This window comes from Lathyrus oleraceus, chromosome 2 (genome assembly GCF_024323335.1).
Source record: "Lathyrus oleraceus cultivar Zhongwan6 chromosome 2, CAAS_Psat_ZW6_1.0, whole genome shotgun sequence".
NCBI lineage: Eukaryota > Viridiplantae > Streptophyta > Magnoliopsida > Fabales > Fabaceae > Lathyrus > Lathyrus oleraceus.
The window spans coordinates 342795317-342817899 of record NC_066580.1 but is presented as its reverse complement, the minus strand read 5'-3'; positions in this window follow the sequence as shown (position 1 = coordinate 342817899).

Here is a 22583-nt window from a genome sequence, read left to right as displayed (position 1 = left end):
CTCTACTTGCCATGGTTGCTAGACAACGATGCTCCGTAACCTTTAACTCAACCTTAAAGGTTCTATGGGTAGCCATCTGCGCTTTTAGAATCAACACACCATTTGAATCCAAAACGCGTAAAATCTTGTCCTCCAGACGAATTTTGTATCCTCTTTCAAGTAATTGTCCAATGCTTAAAAGATTACACTTAATTCCCGGTATATACAAGACATCTTTGATCCTTGAATGTCCACCATTCCTTTTTTCGATCAAAACATCTCCTACCCCTTCGGCACTTAAAATGGTGTCGTTGGTAAATTTGACTTTACTTTTTTCCGCTTGATTGATTTGCACAAACCAATCATTTCGACCCGTCATATGTGTTGAATAACCGGAATCCAAGTACCACTCATCTCTCCCTTGGACTCCATCACGAACGGTAACCAATGAACTTCGATCCGAATGCGTTTTCTCGCTATTTTCCGAAACGGTACAACTGCTGTCCCGCAAACTATCACTACTGCAGTTGTTGCCCGGAACATCCGTAATGCCGTAACTCTCCTCCGTGATCATTACTAGAAGTGTGTCTTCATCATCTACCTCTTCCCTAGCAACCTTGACTTCATTATTGTGATTCTCATTCGATTTACCACGACACAAATTTGCAAAGTGTCCAAACTTTCTACACTTGTAGCATTGCACCTTACTCATATCACGCTTCTTAAAACCATTGCTATGACCACTATCCTTGGAGCTACTTTCACCCTTTTCACTCGTTGAATGCTTTGAATTTTGTGAATCGTTTGAACCAAAATTCTGAAAATTTGATTTACCTCTCACCGCAAATTTTCCTTTCGACCTCTTATTCTTTTCATTGAAACGCGCTTGCAAAGCAATCCCCGCTTTGGCTTTGTCGACGCCTCTCTCATCCATCCTTTATTCATGTGCCTCTAACGAACTTTACAATTCATCCTTGCTCAAAGTTGTTAGATCCTTTGATTCTTCAATAGCCACAACTATGTTGTCGAAATGCGATGTTAACGAACGCAATACTTTCGATACAACATTCTGCTCAAGAATCGTTTCCCCACAAGATTTGATTTGATTAACTAACCGAGTAATGCACGTAATGTAGTCGTTGATTGTTTCTTTGTCTTCCATTTGTGTTAACTCGAACTGTCGCTTGTAAGTTTGTAACCTTACAACCTTCGCTTTGACGGCACCGGCATATGCTTTCTCCAAGATTTCCCATGCTTGCTTCGCCAGTTCACAATGCCGACCTTCTCGAAATTGTCGTTATCAACACACGAATGAATCAAGAATAGGGCTTTGTAATCCTTCTTCTTCTCTTCTTTGTGTGTAGCTCTTTGAATGTTGGTAGCCTCTGCCCCTAATTGTGTAACTCCATTGACGACGATCTCAAGCACCTCTTGATAAACAAACAAGACCTTCATTTGTTTCACCCATTTATCATAGTTCTTCGAATCAAGAATCGGGAGATTGGTGGGAATTCAATCATTGGAAACGGTTGCCATTGTTGTAGCGGATTAGGATCAACAACCAAAGCTCTTGATGCCAAATGTTAGAACATAAAGACTTAAATTGAAGGTTTGACAATGGTGGAAGATAAGAAATTGGGGAAGATAAAGTTGAGAGAGAATTAGAGAGAACACAATGATATTGGATGAATAGTAAATTTAGCATTAATTGGAATTGGGAATATTACAAGAGTATTTATACATTGAGAGAATAACAAAAAATACAACTAAAGTGACCCAACAATTAAATTCTGTTATTTTTGGAAAACTGGAAGGTAATAACAGAAATTTAATTGCATTTAACATTTACAACAAAGATGTCTCTCCACTAAGCCCCTTGTCTTTCTTATTTCATATTTGTAATACATGTGTATATATTACATAATGAGAAAGACTAAATCCAAAAATGAATTGATTTTGCAATTTGAACTTCTTCTTCTCCCTCTCCTATAATCCGTATTCTTCTTCTTCCTCTTCACATTCATCCATGGCTACGTATTCATCTGTTAACTTTACTCCTGAAATTCTGGTATCAGATATGAGATGTCGAAGGTAATGTCACGACACTAATATCTGAGTTACACTAACAGAAGAAAGATATAGAATGGTAATGCAAATGACACAAGAAATTGTTACCCCAGTTCGATGAAACTCACCTATGTTTGGGGGCTACCAAGCCAGAAAGGAAATTCACTAAAATAGAATTAGTTCAAAGACTCTCCGTACACTTCAACAAGTTACAGTCTTTCTCACCTAATCTCCACCCGTACAATTTCTACCTAAGCACTCTTAGATATGAGAATCCACTCGCTTCCCTACAATCACACCTGTGATCTTAAACAACAATCCCTTGAGAAAAATAAACACTTTTCAATAACACACTCTTGATTTTACTTCACAGTTTCAATCAAGAAGACACACACTTGATCTTGCTTCACAACTTTGATCAAGTAGACACACACTTGATCTTGCTTCACAGCTTTGATCAAGTAGACACACACTCTTGCTTAACAGCTTTAGAGTGACAAATTACAACCACAAATCAGTCCAATTCAATCATCAAAAGATGACTTGAATCGCTTACAAGTCTCACGACTAAACAGACACAAACCCTAGCTCTCTCTCTATATTTCGCTCAGTATTGGTTGTGTATTAAACTAGGTTTTCCAAGTCCCTTTTTATAGAAGCTTTCAGCTAGGCTTGGACATCTTGAAAACCCTAAATCTATTTTCCAATCAAATCTTCTCATGACAGCTGGTTAGATCTCCTTGGAAAATAAGTAAATCAGGTTGTAATCAATGATTGAATGCGCCTGCAAATCAGATCTTCAATCATGCATTGATTGCCATTAATTGTGCAATCATAAAACACCAGACATTCATACTGAATGTTCTGTGTACAGGATGTCATGACATCGGGTCTGACATCCTGGAAAAATCCTGCATAATTCCATAATTCCTTTTATAACTTCCAGCAGGTACACAAACATCAGATGTCATGACATCGTGTATGACATCCTGATACAATCCTGCATAATTATGTTTTTCCATTTTAACTCCAGCAGGAACACATTATCAGAAGCCATGGCATTGTATATGACATTCTGAAACAATCCTGCATGATTATGTTCTTGAACTCCAGCAGGTACATATGATATCTTTAAGACATCACACATAACATCTTGTGAACACTCTTTGTTTTACCAAAATTGTTGCCAACACTTAGAACCAACAAACTCCCCCTTTGGCAAATTTTGGCTAAAACATATATCTGTCCTTTTTGTTCACAAGAAAACTATCAACAATTAAATAACAGTTTAAACAGCAGTAGAAGCAAACACAATTACTAGATATAACTACTAGTAATACACACATGCACAAGGGTACTTCTCCTCCCCCTAAGTTTGTGCAACAGAAACAGAATTACTAGTTATGGATGCAACTAGTAAGACACACAAATACAAGGGCACTCCTTCTCCCCCTAAATCTGTGCACACATCTTCCATGAAAATAACAGCTACTGTAACCACAACACTTGTACCAGCCAGAATGTCATTTTGACATCTCCTTCAACATCAACACTTGTGCACCATATCAGACATCTTCTTTGACATCTGTAAACAGAACATCATTCTGTTTTACAACAAGCACATCTCATAGCTATCCATCTGTTCAGCTACATATATCTCCTCACAGCTCCACAACTTTAACTGCTTCCACATCAACACTTCTCCCCCTTTTTAGTCAAAATTGACCAAAGGTGACCAATTAGACAAAATAAATGTTAATTAGCCTAGCAGAGAATGTCAGATCAGATGTTATAACATTAAGAATGTTAAAACATAGTAGTTAGGAAGTACAAACCATCATCATACACATCTGTGATAGCTGAGATAATGAAAAAATCCAAGGAACTCATTAAGAGCCCAAAATATTACACATAGGCATCAATGAGGGGAACCATCAATCAGAGGAAGAAGTATCACCTTCACCTTCAGAATCTTCAGAGCCTTCAGAGCTTTTAGAGCTGCCACTGGATTGAGCTTTTGACCTCTCTCTTGAGGTATTGGTATCTGAATCTTTACCACCCTTCTCCACTTCTTCCTGTTATAGGCTCCTAATAAGAACTTCCAGAGCTTATTTTCTTGCCTTGGCTACCCTTATACCATTATCCAGTTCTTTGCAGGTTTCTTTTAATTGATCAATTAAACTCCCTTGAGATGTAGGCTCCTTTCTAGCAGATGTCATGACAACATCATTGACATGACTTCCCTCAAACAGCTTATAATGAATGGATAGAGGGGGTTTTCTTCTGCTTGGCATGTCACTTGTATTCAGAATGCCTGGTTGTTGACTCAAGATAATACCACAAATAATGGATGGGAAGGCAATGGGCAGCTTCACATGAGGCATGTCTGATAGTTTGATCAAATACAAACCTTCCAAAGTCATAGTTTATCCTGGTTCCAATTGCATGAATGATTCTTCCAAGACCAATGGAGATGGTAGAGATATGATTAGTAGGCACCCAGTTGGCTGAACCAATCTTGTGTAAGATGGCATATTTGACAGTGAGCTTTCCAGTTGATAGGTGATTCCTACTAGGCCATTCCTTAACTTGGCCAACTGTAATAATCCTACAGACCTCATTATCTGTAGTCTCTAGATCCACTCCTCTATCAGTTCCTCTTCCTAGGAACTTGTTGATAATGCTTGGTGAGAATTTCACACATTTACCCCTTACAAACACCTTGCAGAACTCCTTGCTGCTCCTTTCATAAATATCCTCAGGGATATTCATAATAAACTCTTTTACTAACCCCTCATAACATTGGGGTAGAGCAACCACAATCTTCATTAGTCCATCATTTTTTATCAAATCAATTACTTCCTTTACCTCTACAGCCTCTTTTCCAAGCTCTCTTTCAACAGCTACCCTCCTCTGAATGACAAATTTCCATTTTGCAGCACCATCTTCTAAATGGAAGGAGATATTGTCTAGGTGCACAACAACAGATTTACCAGGAGACTTCTTAACAGCCTGCCTTTTTGCAGGGGAGATGTCTGGGACATCGTCTTCGACATCCTCATCAGAGTCAGAACTGTTTCTTTCTTTCCTTTTCCTAACCTCAATTTTACTCCAAGATTTGGAGGGTCCTACACCAACAACCTTTTTTACTCTTCTTGTTGTTCTCATTTTAGCCACACTTTTCCCTTTTCTAGTTCTTAGTTTCTCAACTACACTTGGTTTTACAAGATGGACCAAAGTGTCATCCTTTTCTTCAGAGCTTTCTTCCTCTAGGTCAATAATATTCTCCTGACACATATTTGTTGGTTTCTTGCTAGGTAGGGTTTTACCTAGAGAGCATAGCCCCTCAGCAGCCACTTCCTTTTCTGATCTAGATGAGTCATCATCTTTCTCAGCTTGGGGTTCCTGAAGGAGAATTGCGACCCAAAGCGCAGCGGAAATTAAAAATTTCTCCTTTAGAGATCCTTACGAATGGTCATGATCAGTGATAGAATATTTACCTCTTATGACGGTTGAAACCTTTGGTGAAGATCTCTTCTGACGATCAAAACCCTTTGATGTAGATCTCTTGTGACGATCAAACCCTTTGATGCAGATCCACTAAACGATCACGAACGTTGAACGATGACAACGTCTCTACTCAGTCCACACGAACGGTTTCCTTCAATCTCAGTGCTAGCTGGTACGAATGAAGGCTTTGAGTAAGAGAGAGAGAGAGAGAGAGAGAGAGAAAACAAAAAGAATGCAACCGCACTTAGTGCTTCTGCACAAGGGTTCTATTTATAGAACCACTTGTGTGGGCTTCAAGCTAAAAGCCCACTTAAGTGTATTTTGGCCCATATCTTATAATATGCCCAAAATCACTTAAGCCCATGGTACCTTACCATATTTCGTATTCTACTCAAGTACACCGTACCTTACGATGTTCTATAATCCACTTAAGGGCACCGTACCTTACGATATTCCTTAGTTACTCTATCTCTCATCAATCCGTCCTTTGTGTGTGACCCTGTAGGTTTTCGCGGCGTTGGCAATTATATTAAATCATGTATTTAACATAATAAACAGTGAGCGGTATCTAGCAACACATCACTGCTATCCAAGACACGAAAATGTCATGTGATCTGACAATTCCTTCTGTGATAATACTTATGTGTATAATTACCCTTTTGCCCTTATATCTATATTGAACACAAGGCATAGACCGTGTCATCCTTGTCCAGTTCAATATTGGGCCCATAGACATTTATCCTGTTATGCAGGATGGGCAAATTCCATCTAGGTCACTCATGTCCCTCAACATGCTTCGTGGAGTACCCATCAACTGTCTTTATGGTTATCCAGTTACGGACAACGTTGGATCAGCAATAAAGCACTCGACTCCACACCTAGGATCCATAGTGGTTTCAGGTCGAAGAGTGGAATACACTATTATCACCATGAGAATAACTTATGACACTTTGCATAACGTTCTATATAGTATTCTCATAGCGGGTCAATCCGGTATAAATATTACTCCTAATATTCATACCTATGTTTAAGACTTGATAACTCTTTATCCATGATCCATGAGATGTGATCATCAGTCTACAAACATAATAGTCTTAATGCTTTAATGTTATCCCACTTCACACTAAAGCTCGACTACGGATACTTTAGGAATAGTATCCTTATGTTTAATGTGTTCTCATGATTAAGTCACACTTAATACATTAAACGGACTATCTATTCCAGGGACTTTATTAATCAACCATAATAAAGAGAATGCCTTTTATTATTCGATACAAGTACCAAAATGTATTGGCCTCTAGGGCTTACACCAACAATCTCCCACTAGCACTAGAGCCAATCTGGCATACCCCGTATGCCCATTGATCTAGTATGGCCATCATGCTTCTGCTGCGCAAGAGGCTTTGTCAGTGGGTCAACTATATTGTCAAGTGTAGGTACTCTGCATATTCTCACACAACGTCTAAGTATGTGTTTGGATCGTCGGTGAGATCTAGGCTCCTTAGCTTGTGCGATAGCACCATTGTTATCATAATAGATACCAATGGGATCCACAATGCTAGGGACTATGCCAAGTTCACTAATGAACTTTTTGATCCAAACAACTTCTTTTGCTGCACTTGAGGCAGCAATATACTCGGCCTCGGTTGTAGAATCAGCAACTGTATCTTGCTTTGAACTTTTCAAGCTCACAGCGCCACCATTTAAGCAAAACACATAATCATTGGAATCATTCATATTAAAGCGTCTCAGCACCTTGTCTATGTACTCTGACTCAGGCCGAGCATTTTATGATCTATCTCTATAGATTCTAATTCCTAATATATAGGCTGCTTCACCTAGGTCCCTCATAGAAAAGCATTTCCCCAACCAAGACTTTGCTTGTTGCAGGGTAGGGATATCGTTTCCAATAAGTAATATGTCATCTACATATAATACCAGGAATACGATCATGCTCCCACTAACCTTCTTGTAGACACAAGGCTCATCTTCGTTCTTGATGAATCCATATTGTTTTACTATTTCATCAAAACGAAGATTCCATGAGTAGGTCACAGGCTCATCTTGATCCATGAGTAATACATCACCTAGATCAGATATCCATATATCTTAGTCAGGTGACGTATCCTGCCTGACCTACGCTGGTCTTGTTCTACTTGAGCAGGTTGCTCTTACACAACTACTTGTGTTTCCTGCTCTAATTCCTCCATAGGTGTATCGATACTTTGTGATTCTTGAATTTCTTCAAGTTCTACTTTCCTCCCACTGATTCCTTTGGAAATAAAATCCCTTTCTAGGAAAACTCAAGTTCGAGTGACAAACACTTTGCCCTCAGAAGGATTGTAGAAATAATATCCTCTTGTTTCTTTAGGATACCCCACAAATAAGCATTTGTCAGATTTGGGCTCAAGCTTAGTTGAAATTTGTCGTTTCACATAAACTTCGCAACCCCAAATCTTCATGTAAGACATATGTGGTTTCTTACCACTCCATATTTCATATGGTGTCTTGTCAACCTTCTTGAATGGAACACGGTTAAGTGTGTAAGCTGCTGTCAATAGTGCATGTCCCCAAAAGGAGTTTGGAAGATCGGCGTGACTCATCATGGATCGGACCATGTCTAACAGGGTTCGATTTCTTCTCTCAGATACACCATTCCATTGGGGTGTTCCAGGAGGAGTAAGTTGGGATAGGATCCCACACTCTTTTAGATGGTCATCAAACTCTAGGCTTAAATACTCACCACCTCGATCTGATCGAAGAGTTTTAATATTCTTACCTAGTTGGTTTTGTACTTCATTCTTGAATTCCTTGAACTTTTCAAAGGACTCTGATTTGTGTTTCATTAAATACACATAACCATATCTACTGAAATCATCAGTGAATGTGATGAAGTACTGAAAACCTCCTCTGGCTGGTATGTTCAGTGGTCCACATACATCAGTATGTATGAGGGCCAAAAGATCATTAGCTCTTTCACCTTTTCCTGTGAATGGAGACTTTGTCATCTTTCCAATTAAACAAGATCTGCATGTCTCATATGATTCATAATCAAAAGAGTCCAAGAGTCCATCTTTATGGAGTTTGGAAATGCGTTTCTCATTTATGTGGCCTAATCGACAATGCCAAAGGTAAGTTGGATTTAACTCGTTAGGTTTCATTCTTTTAGTATTAATGTTATATATAGGCATTTCGAGATCAAGGACATACAGTCCATTGCTCATTTGTGCAGTAGCATAGAATATATCATTCAAATAAATTGAGCAACAATTGTTCTTTATTATAAATGAAAAACCAAACTTGTCCAAACAAGAAATGGAAATAATATTCCTGCTAATTGCAGGTACATAATAACAGTTCTCTAACTGAATTATTAAACCACTAGGTAAAGTTAATACATAAGTTCCTACGGCTAAAGCAGCAACCTTTGCTCCATTGCCAACTCGTAGGTCAACTTCACCTTTTGCCAAATCTCTACTTCTTTTTAGCCCCTGCACATTTGTACAAATGTGAGAACCGCATCCAGTATCTAATATCCATGATGCAGAAGTAGATAAATTTATTTCAATAACAAAAATACCTGAAGTTGAAGTTTCTACTCCATTCTTCGTATCTTCCAGGTACTTTGGGCAGTTTCTCTTCCAGTGTCCGGTCTTACCGCAATGGAAGCAGGTGCCTGCCTTTGCTATGCCTCCACTAGGCTTCAAAGCAGCAACAGAGGGTCTGGGTTTGGCAACTTGCTTGCCTTTCCCTTTATCACCCTGCTTGGTGGGCCTTTTGTTCTGTCTCTTTCCATTTCCGATCATCAGAATGGACTTCCCTTTTGTCTTCAGATTCTGCTCAGCAGTTCTTAACATGCCTAGCAGTTCAGGAAGAGATTTATCCATATTATTCATATTGAAATTTAGGATAAATTGATTGAATCTATCTGGCAACGATTGCAAGATCAAATCAGTTGCAAGTTCCTTTCCGGGGGAAAACCCAATCTGTCAAGGTTTTCCACATACCCAATCATCTTGAGCACATGGGGACTTACAGGGGCTCCTTCAGCTAACTTGCTTTGAAAAAGGGCTTTTGAAACTTCAAACCTCTCATGCCTTGCCTGCTCTTGATAGAGCAACTTCAGGTGTTCGATCATATCGAACGCCGACATGTTCTCATGTTGCTTTTGCAATTCTGAGTTCATGGTAGCTAGCATGAGACAAGCAGTTTCATTGGCATCATCAACATGCTTCTTATAAGCATCTCTTTCTGCCTTAGGTGCAGAACTAGGAGGTTCCTCTTCAGGAACAGGAGTCTCCAAGACATACAGCTTTTTATCATGTTTGAGGACAATCCTCAGGTTTCGGTGCCAATCCAGAAAATTTGTCCCAGACAATTTTTCTTTGTCAAGGATTGATCGCAAGATGTTGTTAGAGGTGTTTGTTGTCATGGTTATCTCTTTAAGGATTAAGAAAATATTAGTATCATTGACATATTTAATTAGGCCTTTAATCAAATATGCTCCCACTATTTTACTCAAAACAAATGACCCTCATCATTTGATTCGGAAAATCCCGTTGGAAGATTTTCTAGTGGGTCGAGATCCATATTTCACTTCGTTCTAAGTCCGCGTAGGCGGATTACACAAAACTAGGTTATTTAGGTAGGAACTCCTTCCAGTTGTATCTCATACAACTCTCGAAAATTTCAGTTGGGTGAATAACTCCTTATTCCAATCCATCATATGGATCATTCCCAACTCTTGCTTCTCAAACATATATGATATTATTATAATTAAGTTTGACCCATTGTCTTAGCAGTTGGATATTACAATTATCCCATCGCACCTTACTAATATAGAACATGCACCTCGCTTTGGCGAAACCTACATTATTCGATACTAGTCTTGATGAGTGCTAAAACTTGGAAAGCAAACATATATAATATTCTCATAATTTGTTTAGTTAAGTTTGACTCATTGTTTTAGCAGTTGGATATTACAATTATCCCATCGCACCTTACCAATATAGAACATGCACCTCGCTTTGGCGAAACCTACATTATTCGATACTAGTCTTGATGAGTGCTAAAACTTGGAAAGCATAAACTTAATATTTTAGTTTGAGGGAATTGCAATTGTTATGATCTCACCGGCTTGTTTATCATATAAATCTTCTCTCACATGCATCAACATACATTCACATGCATCAACATACATACACAATGAAACAGTTATGGCCCCTAGCGCAATTGTTCTCCCAAGCCAATGAGAGAACCTAAGCTAACCTAATAACGATCTAAGCTTCTCTAAGCAAGATCTTCATGGTTGTCCTCCTTTAGTATTGAATTCTTCTCTAAGCTTCTCCAAGCAAGATCTTCAAGGTTGTCCTCCTTTGATCTTGAATTCTTCTCTTTCTTCATATCATTATTCTCCTTTGATATTGAATTCTTCTCTTTCTTCATATCATTACATTACAGAAGAAACTCGTTTTACATACGAGGGTTTGAGATGAGAAAAGAAGTTACATTAAGAGATCAAAAGGAGAGGCACGACACGCAGGTCGTATTTAAAAACCCAAAATAAAATAAAGAAAGACTAAGGCCATAACTGATCACAACAAGGCAATAATAACAAACACATTATTATTGTTAATTTTAATTCCTTTAATTAATTAAAACCAAATTAAATTTCGGCGACCGATCAAACTACGCAGAGTTGGCCGGGGGTTTCGGCGACCAAAATTTTAATGAACAATTCATTTGGAATGGACATGGTTTTGCATGAACACAACCCTTGCGTAGTCACAAAACAGGAACCCCGAGAATTCTGACCTTGTGAGTGTGACGACCGTCACAGGCATGTTACGCCCGTCACAGGGCCAAAACAGAAATGCCTAGTTTTCTGGACTTGTGAATGTGACGACCGTCACAAAGCACGTGACGACCGTCACGCCCTTGTTACGACCGTCATGGGTCTGTTACGAACGTCACGCGTCTTGTTTGTTACGCCTGTTGTGTAACACCCTTCTAAAATACCCCAAAATTTGATTAAAAATAATAAACACATAATCAGAGTAATTATGCACCAAGGGTGTCACACAATTATTCCACACCATTTAAACAATATAACAGTCATGCTCATTTATTTAATTTAAACATAAAGTATTTGCACAATTACGCAGCGGATAGAGATCAACTCAATCATGTAAAACATGTAACATTCACATGTAATTTAGTTCAAAACCATCAACAACAACAATTAAAAGGTTCCCTCCCGATGTTACATCTATCAGAGCATGACCCACTATGGAGACTACACTAGACTCCAAGCATAGCTTCTACTCAACTCATTTCTCGTTACCTGAAAAATAGTTGTAAGGGTGAGTTCCTCAATCAATATAATAAGCATTATAGAACAACATGTAATGCTAAGTAATTAACACATCAATCACCCTAATTGCAACACACATTCATCAATAGATCATCGGCTTAAACATCATACTCAACATCAGTACACAACACCAGTATAAACTCAAATCAGACTTAACAACAACACAACACACGTATAATATTGGAATACATCCATTCATATTATACGCCATACATATATTTATGCAATGAGACTCCACACATGCGGTACCGACTATTCCTGAACATATAGTTCAAGCTCACCGATCCCTCCAGATACGGCTACTAAGCTCACTAGTCCCACTCATTGAGATCTAATGACTCACTCACTAATTCCTCACTATGGGAATTAGCTACAGCCCCAAAGGCTAGACTATGCACACTAATCATCTAGCATGCAAACATCAACAACAAACCCACAATGGTTCACTCACTAATTCCTCACAATGGGAATTAGCTACAGCCCCGAAGGCTATGCTATGCACGCTAATCATCTAGCAATGCAACATCAACAACAATTCAAGAATAGACACATGCTCACACTCTAAGCCACAAAGCAGTCTATTCACAATGCATACATAACTGATACATTCACAGCATCATGCATAGCATCACACATCATTAACACATTTTATCACAACAGCATATCATATCATGCCACATAATCAAACACAGTATTAGCACACTCTACTAATACCTATACTACTCAAGACCCAACAAAACGACAACAACATTACAACGATATCACATCTGGGAGTTTAAAACGCGAAATCTGTCCTTCAAACTGATATGGCGAACGCCATTAGGCTAATGGCGAACGCCATTAGCGTTACACGCTCTCATTCTGGAAAAACTGTCTGTCAAACTGATATGGCGAACGCCATTAGGCTAATGGCGAACGCCATTAGCGTTAAACGCTCTTATTCTGAAAAAAAACCCAAACGGCGAACGCCGAAGGCATAATGGCGAACGTCATTTGGCTGTTATGCGCATAGATGTTAAATTTCTACGAATTCCCTTTCAATTATCATCTAATTTCATTCATCCACTGGCTGTTATGTGCATAGATGTTAAATTTCTACGAATTCCCTTTCAATTATCATCTAATTTCATTCATCCACTGGCTCACAAATTCATCATACAACAATCCAATCAGAGATAAAACAATGGTTATCACTACCCAGTACATATTATCATATAATACCCTTTAACCGATGATAAACCCCCCTTACCTGAGTTAATCCGGCAAATCTCAAGCTTCAAGCTCTTCTCTTCTCCAACCTTCTTCCTCTTGCTCTGCCTTTGCCCTTTTCCTCTTTCACGATCGCTTCTCTGTTTTTCACGTAAAAACCTTTTTACTCCAAAATGGGACTTTTTCCTTAATTCCAACTTATATATATTTCCAATAAATAATTATCCCAATAATTATTATTCCAAAATAATAGTAATAATAATCCCAAATTCCAATTATTCAATTAAATTAATAAAAAAAATATTAATTTAAATTAAATAATTATCTTATTTTAATTGGGGTGTTACAACTCTCCCCCACTAAAAGAGTTTTCGTCCTCGAAAACATACCTCAAGCAAATAACTCCGGATAAGACTCCTTCATCTGACTCTCAAGTTCCCAGGTCACATTGCCACCTGCTGGTCCTCCCCAAGCTACCTTCACCAAGGCAATCTCTTTACCCCGCAACTGCTTCAACTCTCGATCCTCGATCCTCATAGGTGATGTTTCAACAGTCAGGTTATCTCTCACCTGTACATCATCTATTTGGACTACATGCGACGGATCATGAATGTATCTCCTCAACTGAGACACATGAAAAACATCATGCAAATTCGCAAGCGACGGCGGTAAAGCGATACGATAGGCTACCTCTCCTATCCTTTCTAAAATCTGATAGGGACCAATAAATCGAGGTGTCAACTTCTTTGACTTCAAAGCTCGACCAACACCAGTTATCGGAGTAACACGAAGAAACACATGATCTCCCTCTTGGAACTCAAGTGCCTTCCTCCTCTTATCATGATAACTCTTCTGTCGACTCTGAGCAATTCTCATCTTCTCCTGAATCATCTTAGTCTTGTCTGTAGTTTGTTGAACAATCTCCGGTCCAACCACAGCACTCTCACCGGACTCATACCAACATAAAGGTGTCCGACATCTCCTACCATACAAAGCTTCAAACGGTGCCATACCAATACTCGAATGAAAACTATTGTTGTAGGTAAACTCAATCAACGGTAAATAACAATCCCACGCACCTCTCTTTTCTAAAACACAAGCTCTCAAAAGATCCTCTGGTGACTGAATCGTCCTCTCAGTCTGACCATCAGTCTGCGGATGATATGCAGAACTCAATCTCAGCTTAGTTCCCAAAGCCCTCTGCAAACCTTCCCAGAATTTCGATGTAAATCTAGGATCTCTGTCCGAAACAATACTCGACGGAATACCATGCAAACTTACAATCTTCTCAATATACAACTCGGCTAATCTCTCTAACGGATAATCCATTCTAATCGGAATGAAATGAGCCGATTTCGTCAATCTATCAACAATCACCCAAATAGCTTCAAAATTCTTATTTGTCCTCGGCAAACCAGAAACAAAATCCATACTGATACTATCCCACTTCCACTCTGGAATAGCCAACGGTTGCATTAGCCCAGACGGCTTCTGATGCTCAATCTTTGACTTCTGACAAGTCAAACAGGAATACACAAAACTTGCAATTTCTCTTTTCATTCCCGGCCACCAAAATAACTTTTTCAAATCATGATACATCTTCGTAGCTCCAGGATGAACACTCAAACCACTACGATGTCCTTCTTCAAGAATGCTCTTCTTAAGCTCAGTAACATCCGGAATACACACCCGATTACCAAATCTCAAAACACCATTCTCATCAACTCTGAATTCACCACCTTGACCTTGATTCACTAGAGTCAGCTTATCACCAAAAGCATATCGGATTTCTGACCCTCTCGGATCTCATCCAAAATACCATTCGTTAACTTCAACATTCCCAATTTAACACTATTGTGGGTACTCTCACACACCAAACTCAAGTCTCTGAACTGCTCAATTAAATCCAATTCCTTAACCATTAACATAGACATGTGCAATGATTTCCGACTCAGTGCATCAGCCACTACATTTGCTTTACCTGGATGGTAATTCAAACCAAAATCATAATCCTTCAGAAATTCTAACCATCTCCTCTGTCTCATATTCAGCCCTTTCTGATCAAACAGATACTTTAAACTTTTATGGTCACTGAAAACCTCAAATCTCGACCCGTACAAATAATGCCTCCACAACTTCAGAACAAACACCACAGCTGCCAACTCTAAATCATGCGTCGGATAGTTCCTCTCATGAACCCTCAGCTGTCTCGAAGCATAAGCTATAACCTGCTTATTCTGCATCAATACACCACCCAAACCCAACAATGAAGCATCACAGTAAACCTCAAATGGTTCCGACGAACTCGGTAATATCAGAATAGGAGCAGTAGTCAACCTTCTCTTTAACTCTTGGAAACCTTCTTCACATTTTGAGTCCCAAACAAACGCTTGCCCCTTTCTAGTCAACATCGTCAACGGTAACGCCAACTTAGAAAATCCCTCAATGAACTTCCTATAATAACCAGCCAAACCAAGAAAACTTCGAATCTCAACAACAGACTTCGGAGCTCCCCACCTAGATACCGCTTCTATCTTAGAAGGATCAACAGCAACACCACCTCTTGAAATCACATGCCCAAGAAAACTAACCTCTTCTAACCAAAATTCACACTTAGACAGTTTAGCAAATAACTTCTTTTCTCGGAGAACTTCTAAAACCACTCTCAAATGCCCAGCATGCTCTTCTTCAGATTTCGAATACACCAAAATGTCATCAATAAACACCAAAACAAACTGATCTAGGTACGGATGGAAAATCCTATTCATATACTCCATGAATACACCAGGCGCATTAGTCACACCAAAAGGCATCACAGAATACTCATAATGTCCATACCTTGTTCTGAAAGCAGTCTTCTGAATATCCTCAGTTTTCACACGTATCTGATGATATCCCGATCTCAAATCTATTTTGCTGAACACACTTGCACCAACCAACTGATCCATCAAATCATCAATTCTCGGCAAAGGATACCGATTCTTGATCGTCACTTTATTCAGTTGTCTGTAGTCCACACACAACCTCATAGTACCTTCTTTCTTCTTAACCAATAACACTGGTGCACCCCACGGTGACACACTCGGACGAATAAATTTCTTATCCAACAGATCTTCCAACTGACTCTTCAATTCAGCTAACTCAACAGCAGACATACGATATGGGGCCATCGATATCGGTCTAGTACCAGGTACCAAATCAATCGAGAACTCAACTTCACGCTCTGGCGGCAATTCATTCACCTCTTCCGGGAACACATCAGGAAAATCACACACCACAGCTAGATCGCAAATCATCAGTTTATCTTTAGCCTCTAAAGTCGCTAACAGCATAAACAACTCTGCCCCATCTGCTACTTCCTCGTTCACCTGCCTAGCTGATAGAAACAAATCCTTTCCTTCCTCAACCTCAGGAAATATCACAGTCTTCAACCGACACTCTGCAGCTAAATGACCACCTTTTCCACATTTGAAACACTTCTTCTCATTACTGGTACACTCATGGATACGATGTCCAGCCTGACCACATCTGTAACACTTAACAGGAGCACTAGAGTCTCCCCCACTAGGCCTCTTCATCCCACTCTGCCTCTGGAAACCTTTGCCAGCTGCATACGGTTTCCCACGATCAATCTGATTCTTACCTTTCCTATCAACCCTTTGCTGATAGCTCTCTGCTCTAGCCTTGGAATCCTGTTCGAAAATCCTGCAACAGTCAACCAAATCAGAAAACACCCTGATCCGCTGATATCCAATCGCCTGCTTGATCTCGGGACGCAACCCGTTCTCAAACTTCACACATTTGGAAAATTCTCCAGCAGCCTCATTATAGGGAGTGTAATACTTCGACAGCTCTGTGAACTTAGCAGCATACTCAGTAACAGACCTGTTACCCTGCTTCAGTTCCAAGAACTCTATCTCTTTCTTTCCTCTGACATCCTCTGGAAAATACTTCCTCAGGAATCTCTCTCTGAACACAGCCCAAGAGATCTCAGTATTCCCAGCAGATTCCAACTCAGTGCGGGTAGCAACCCACCAATCATCAGCTTCCTCTGACAGCATATGCGTACCGAACCTGACCTTCTGGTTATCGGCACACTCAGTCACTCGGAAGATTCTCTCTATCTCCTTCAACCACTTCTGAGCACCATCTGGATCGTATGCTCCCTTGAACATTGGAGGATCGTTCTTCTGGAACTCACTCAGTTGACGAGCAGCTCCCATTCCCGCAACATTCGGATTTCCTCCAAGTACTCCAGCTAGCATACCCAGAGCCTCAGCAATCGCAGCATCGTCTCTACCTCTTCCAGCCATCTCTACTCCGAAAACCCAAACAAACTAAAACAATAAGTACTGATAGGTTACTCAACACCTATACCGTACAGGGGAAACAGAATAATTACGACTCGACACGACCGACTATGCTCTGATACCACTAATGTAACACCCTTCTAAAATACCCCAAAATTTGATTAAAAATAATAAACACATAATCAGAGTAATTATGCACCAAGGGTGTCACACAATTATTCCACACCATTTAAACAATATAACAGTCATGCTCATTTATTTAATTTAAACATAAAGTATTTGCACAATTACGCAGCGGATAGAGATCAACTCAATCATGTAAAACATGTAACATTCACATGTAATTTAGTTCAAAACCATCAACAACAACAATTAAAAGGTTCCCTCCCGATGTTACATCTATCAGAGCATGACCCACTATGGAGACTACACTAGACTCCAAGCATAGCTTCTACTCAACTCATTTCTCGTTACCTGAAAAATAGTTGTAAGGGTGAGTTCCTCAATCAATATAATAAGCATTATAGAACAACATGTAATGCTAAGTAATTAACACATCAATCACCCTAATTGCAACACACATTCATCAATAGATCATCGGCTTAAACATCATACTCAACATCAGTACACAACACCAGTATAAACTCAAATCAGACTTAACAACAACACAACACACGTATAATATTGGAATACATCCATTCATATTATACGCCATACATATATTTATGCAATGAGACTCCACACATGCGGTACCGACTATTCCTGAACATATAGTTCAAGCTCACCGATCCCTCCAGATACGGCTACTAAGCTCACTAGTCCCACTCATTGAGATCTAATGACTCACTCACTAATTCCTCACTATGGGAATTAGCTACAGCCCCAAAGGCTAGACTATGCACACTAATCATCTAGCATGCAAACATCAACAACAAACCCACAATGGTTCACTCACTAATTCCTCACAATGGGAATTAGCTACAGCCCCGAAGGCTATGCTATGCACGCTAATCATCTAGCAATGCAACATCAACAACAATTCAAGAATAGACACATGCTCACACTCTAAGCCACAAAGCAGTCTATTCACAATGCATACATAACTGATACATTCACAGCATCATGCATAGCATCACACATCATTAACACATTTTATCACAACAGCATATCATATCATGCCACATAATCAAACACAGTATTAGCACACTCTACTAATACCTATACTACTCAAGACCCAACAAAACGACAACAACATTACAACGATATCACATCTGGGAGTTTAAAACGCGAAATCTGTCCTTCAAACTGATATGGCGAACGCCATTAGGCTAATGGCGAACGCCATTAGCGTTACACGCTCTCATTCTGGAAAAACTGTCTGTCAAACTGATATGGCGAACGCCATTAGGCTAATGGCGAACGCCATTAGCGTTAAACGCTCTTATTCTGAAAAAAAAACCCAAACGGCGAACGCCGAAGGCATAATGGCGAACGTCATTTGGCTGTTATGCGCATAGATGTTAAATTTCTACGAATTCCCTTTCAATTATCATCTAATTTCATTCATCCACTGGCTGTTATGTGCATAGATGTTAAATTTCTACGAATTCCCTTTCAATTATCATCTAATTTCATTCATCCACTGGCTCACAAATTCATCATACAACAATCCAATCAGAGATAAAACAATGGTTATCACTACCCAGTACATATTATCATATAATACCCTTTAACCGATGATAAACCCCCCTTACCTGAGTTAATCCGGCAAATCTCAAGCTTCAAGCTCTTCTCTTCTCCAACCTTCTTCCTCTTGCTCTGCCTTTGCCCTTTTCCTCTTTCACGATCGCTTCTCTGTTTTTCACGTAAAAACCTTTTTACTCCAAAATGGGACTTTTTCCTTAATTCCAACTTATATATATTTTCCAATAAATAATTATCCCAATAATTATTATTCCAAAATAATAGTAATAATAATCCCAAATTCCAATTATTCAATTAAATTAATAAAAAAATATTAATTTAAATTAAATAATTATCTTATTTTAATTGGGGTGTTACATGTTGCGCTCGTCATACGAGCTTTACGCGGCCAAACTAATAGGGCTTTGAAACAGTCTACGGACCTCTTCCAAAAAACCCTAAATTCACAACTCCTTGACGGCACAACCCTTGCGCCGTCACCAACCCCAATGCGCCAATTTCAGACCGTCAAACACACCTCGATTGTTGATTCAGTATGATTGATCAACAGGTCATTGCTTCACCATACTAATGTCGGATTCCGAAGCAAATGACCATTGATCGCTCAAAGGAAAACAATCATTTAGTGTTCGAATGAACGAAACAGAAACAGTATATCACATATACCGTATTTTGCATTAGGATTACTTATATCATATATAAGTTGATCGGTCTCAATTGTGTAACCTATGGACGATCGATGTATCGCTGCTTCACCATACTAATGTCGGATTCCGAAGCATAGTCAACATCAATCATCCAACTTATACACTCATGATGCCAAATTTAATTGCCCGTTTAATTAATTGATTCATTCTGTCTTTTAATCATATTAATACAGAAAGTAAACAGCTATCCGAGTCATGGTTTCGTAAGTGGCTCTGATACCACTGAAGGAGAATTGCGACCCAAAGCGCAGCGGAAATTAAAAATTTCTCCTTTAGAGATCCTTACGAATGGTCATGATCAGTGATAGAATATTTACCTCTTATGACGGTTGAAACCTTTGGTGAAGATCTCTTCTGACGATCAAAACCCTTTGATGCAGATCTCTTGTGACGATCAAACCCTTTGATGCAGATCCACTAAACGATCACGAACGTTGAACGATGACAACGTCTCTACTCAGTCCACACGAACGGTTTCCTTCAATCTCAGTGCTAGCTGGTACGAATGAAGGCTTTGAGTAAGAGAGAGAGAGAGAGAGAGAGAGAAAACGAAAAGAATGCAACCGCACTTAGTGCTTCTGCACAAGGGTTCTATTTATAGAACCACTTGTGTGGGCTTCAAGCTAAAAGCCCACTTAAGTGTATTTTGGCCCATATCTTATAATATGCCCAAAATCACTTAAGCCCATGGTACCTTACCATATTTCGTATTCTACTCAAGTACACCGTACCTTACGATGTTCTATAATCCACTTAAGGGCACCGTACCTTACGATATTCCTTAGTTACTCTATCTCTCATCAATCCGTCCTTTGTGTGTGACCCTGTAGGTTTTCGCGGCGTTGGCAATTATATTAAATCATGTATTTAACATAATAAACAGTGAGCGGTATCTAGCAACACATCACTGCTATCCAAGACACGAAAATGTCATGTGATCTGACAATTCCTTCTGTGATAATACTTATGTGTATAATTACCCTTTTGCCCTTATATCTATATTGAACACAAGGCATAGACCGTGTCATCCTTGTCCAGTTCAATATTGGGCCCATAGACATTTATCCTGTTATGCAGGATGGGCAAATTCCATCTAGGTCACTCATGTCCCTCAGCATGCTTCGTGGAGTACCCATCAACTGTCTTTATGGTTATCCAGTTACGGACAACGTTGGATCAGCAATAAAGCACTCGACTCCACACCTAGGATCCATAGTGGTTTCAGGTCGAAGAGTGGAATACACTATTATCACCATGAGAATAACTTATGACACTTTGCATAACGTTCTATATAGTATTCTCATAGCGGGTCAATCCGGTATAAATATTACTCCTAATATTCATACCTATGTTTAAGACTTGATAACTCTTTATCCATGATCCATGAGATGTGATCATCAGTCTACAAACATAATAGTCTTAATGCTTTAATGTTATCCCACTTCACACTAAAGCTCGACTACGGATACTTTAGGAATAGTGTCCTTATGTTTAATGTGTTCTCATGATTAAGTCACACTTAATACATTAAACGGACTATCTATTCCAGGGACTTTATTAATCAACCATAATAAAGAGAATGCCTTTTATTATTCGATACAAGTACCAAAATGTATTGGCCTCTAGGGCTTACACCAACAATCTCCCACTAGCACTAGAGCCAATCTGGCATACCCCGTATGCCCATTGATCTAGTATGGCCATCATGCTTCTGCTGCGCAAGAGGCTTTGTCAGTGGGTCAACTATATTGTCAAGTGTAGGTACTCTGCATATTCTCACACAACGTCTAAGTATGTGTTTGGATCGTCGGTGAGATCTAGGCTCCTTAGCTTGTGCGATAGCACCATTGTTATCATAATAGATACCAATGGGATCCACAATGCTAGGGACTATGCCAAGTTCACTAATGAACTTTTTGATCCAAACAACTTCTTTTGCTGCACTTGAGGCAGCAATATACTCGGCCTCGGTTGTAGAATCAGCAACTGTATCTTGCTTTGAACTTTTCAAGCTCACAGCGCCACCATTTAAGCAAAACACATAATCATTGGAATCATTCATATTAAAGCGTCTCAGCACCTTGTCTATGTACTCTGACTCAGGCCGAGCATTTTATGATCTATCTCTATAGATTCTAATTCCTAATATATAGGCTGCTTCACCTAGGTCCCTCATAGAAAAGCATTTCCCCAACCAAGACTTTGCTTGTTGCAGGGTAGGGATATCGTTTCCAATAAGTAATATGTCATCTACATATAATACCAGGAATACGATCATGCTCCCACTAACCTTCTTGTAGACACAAGGCTCATCTTCGTTCTTGATGAATCCATATTGTTTTACTATTTCATCAAAACGAAGATTCCATGAGTAGGTCACAGGCTCATCTTGATCCATGAGTAATACATCACCTAGATCAGATATCCATATATCTTAGTCAGGTGACGTATCCTGCCTGACCTACGCTGGTCTTGTTCTACTTGAGCAGGTTGCTCTTACACAACTACTTGTGTTTCCTGCTCTAATTCCTCCATAGGTGTATCGATACTTTGTGATTCTTGAATTTCTTCAAGTTCTACTTTCCTCCCACTGATTCCTTTGGAAATAAAATCCCTTTCTAGGAAAACTCAAGTTCGAGTGACAAACACTTTGCCCTCAGAAGGATTGTAGAAATAATATCCTCTTGTTTCTTTAGGATACCCCACAAATAAGCATTTGTCAGA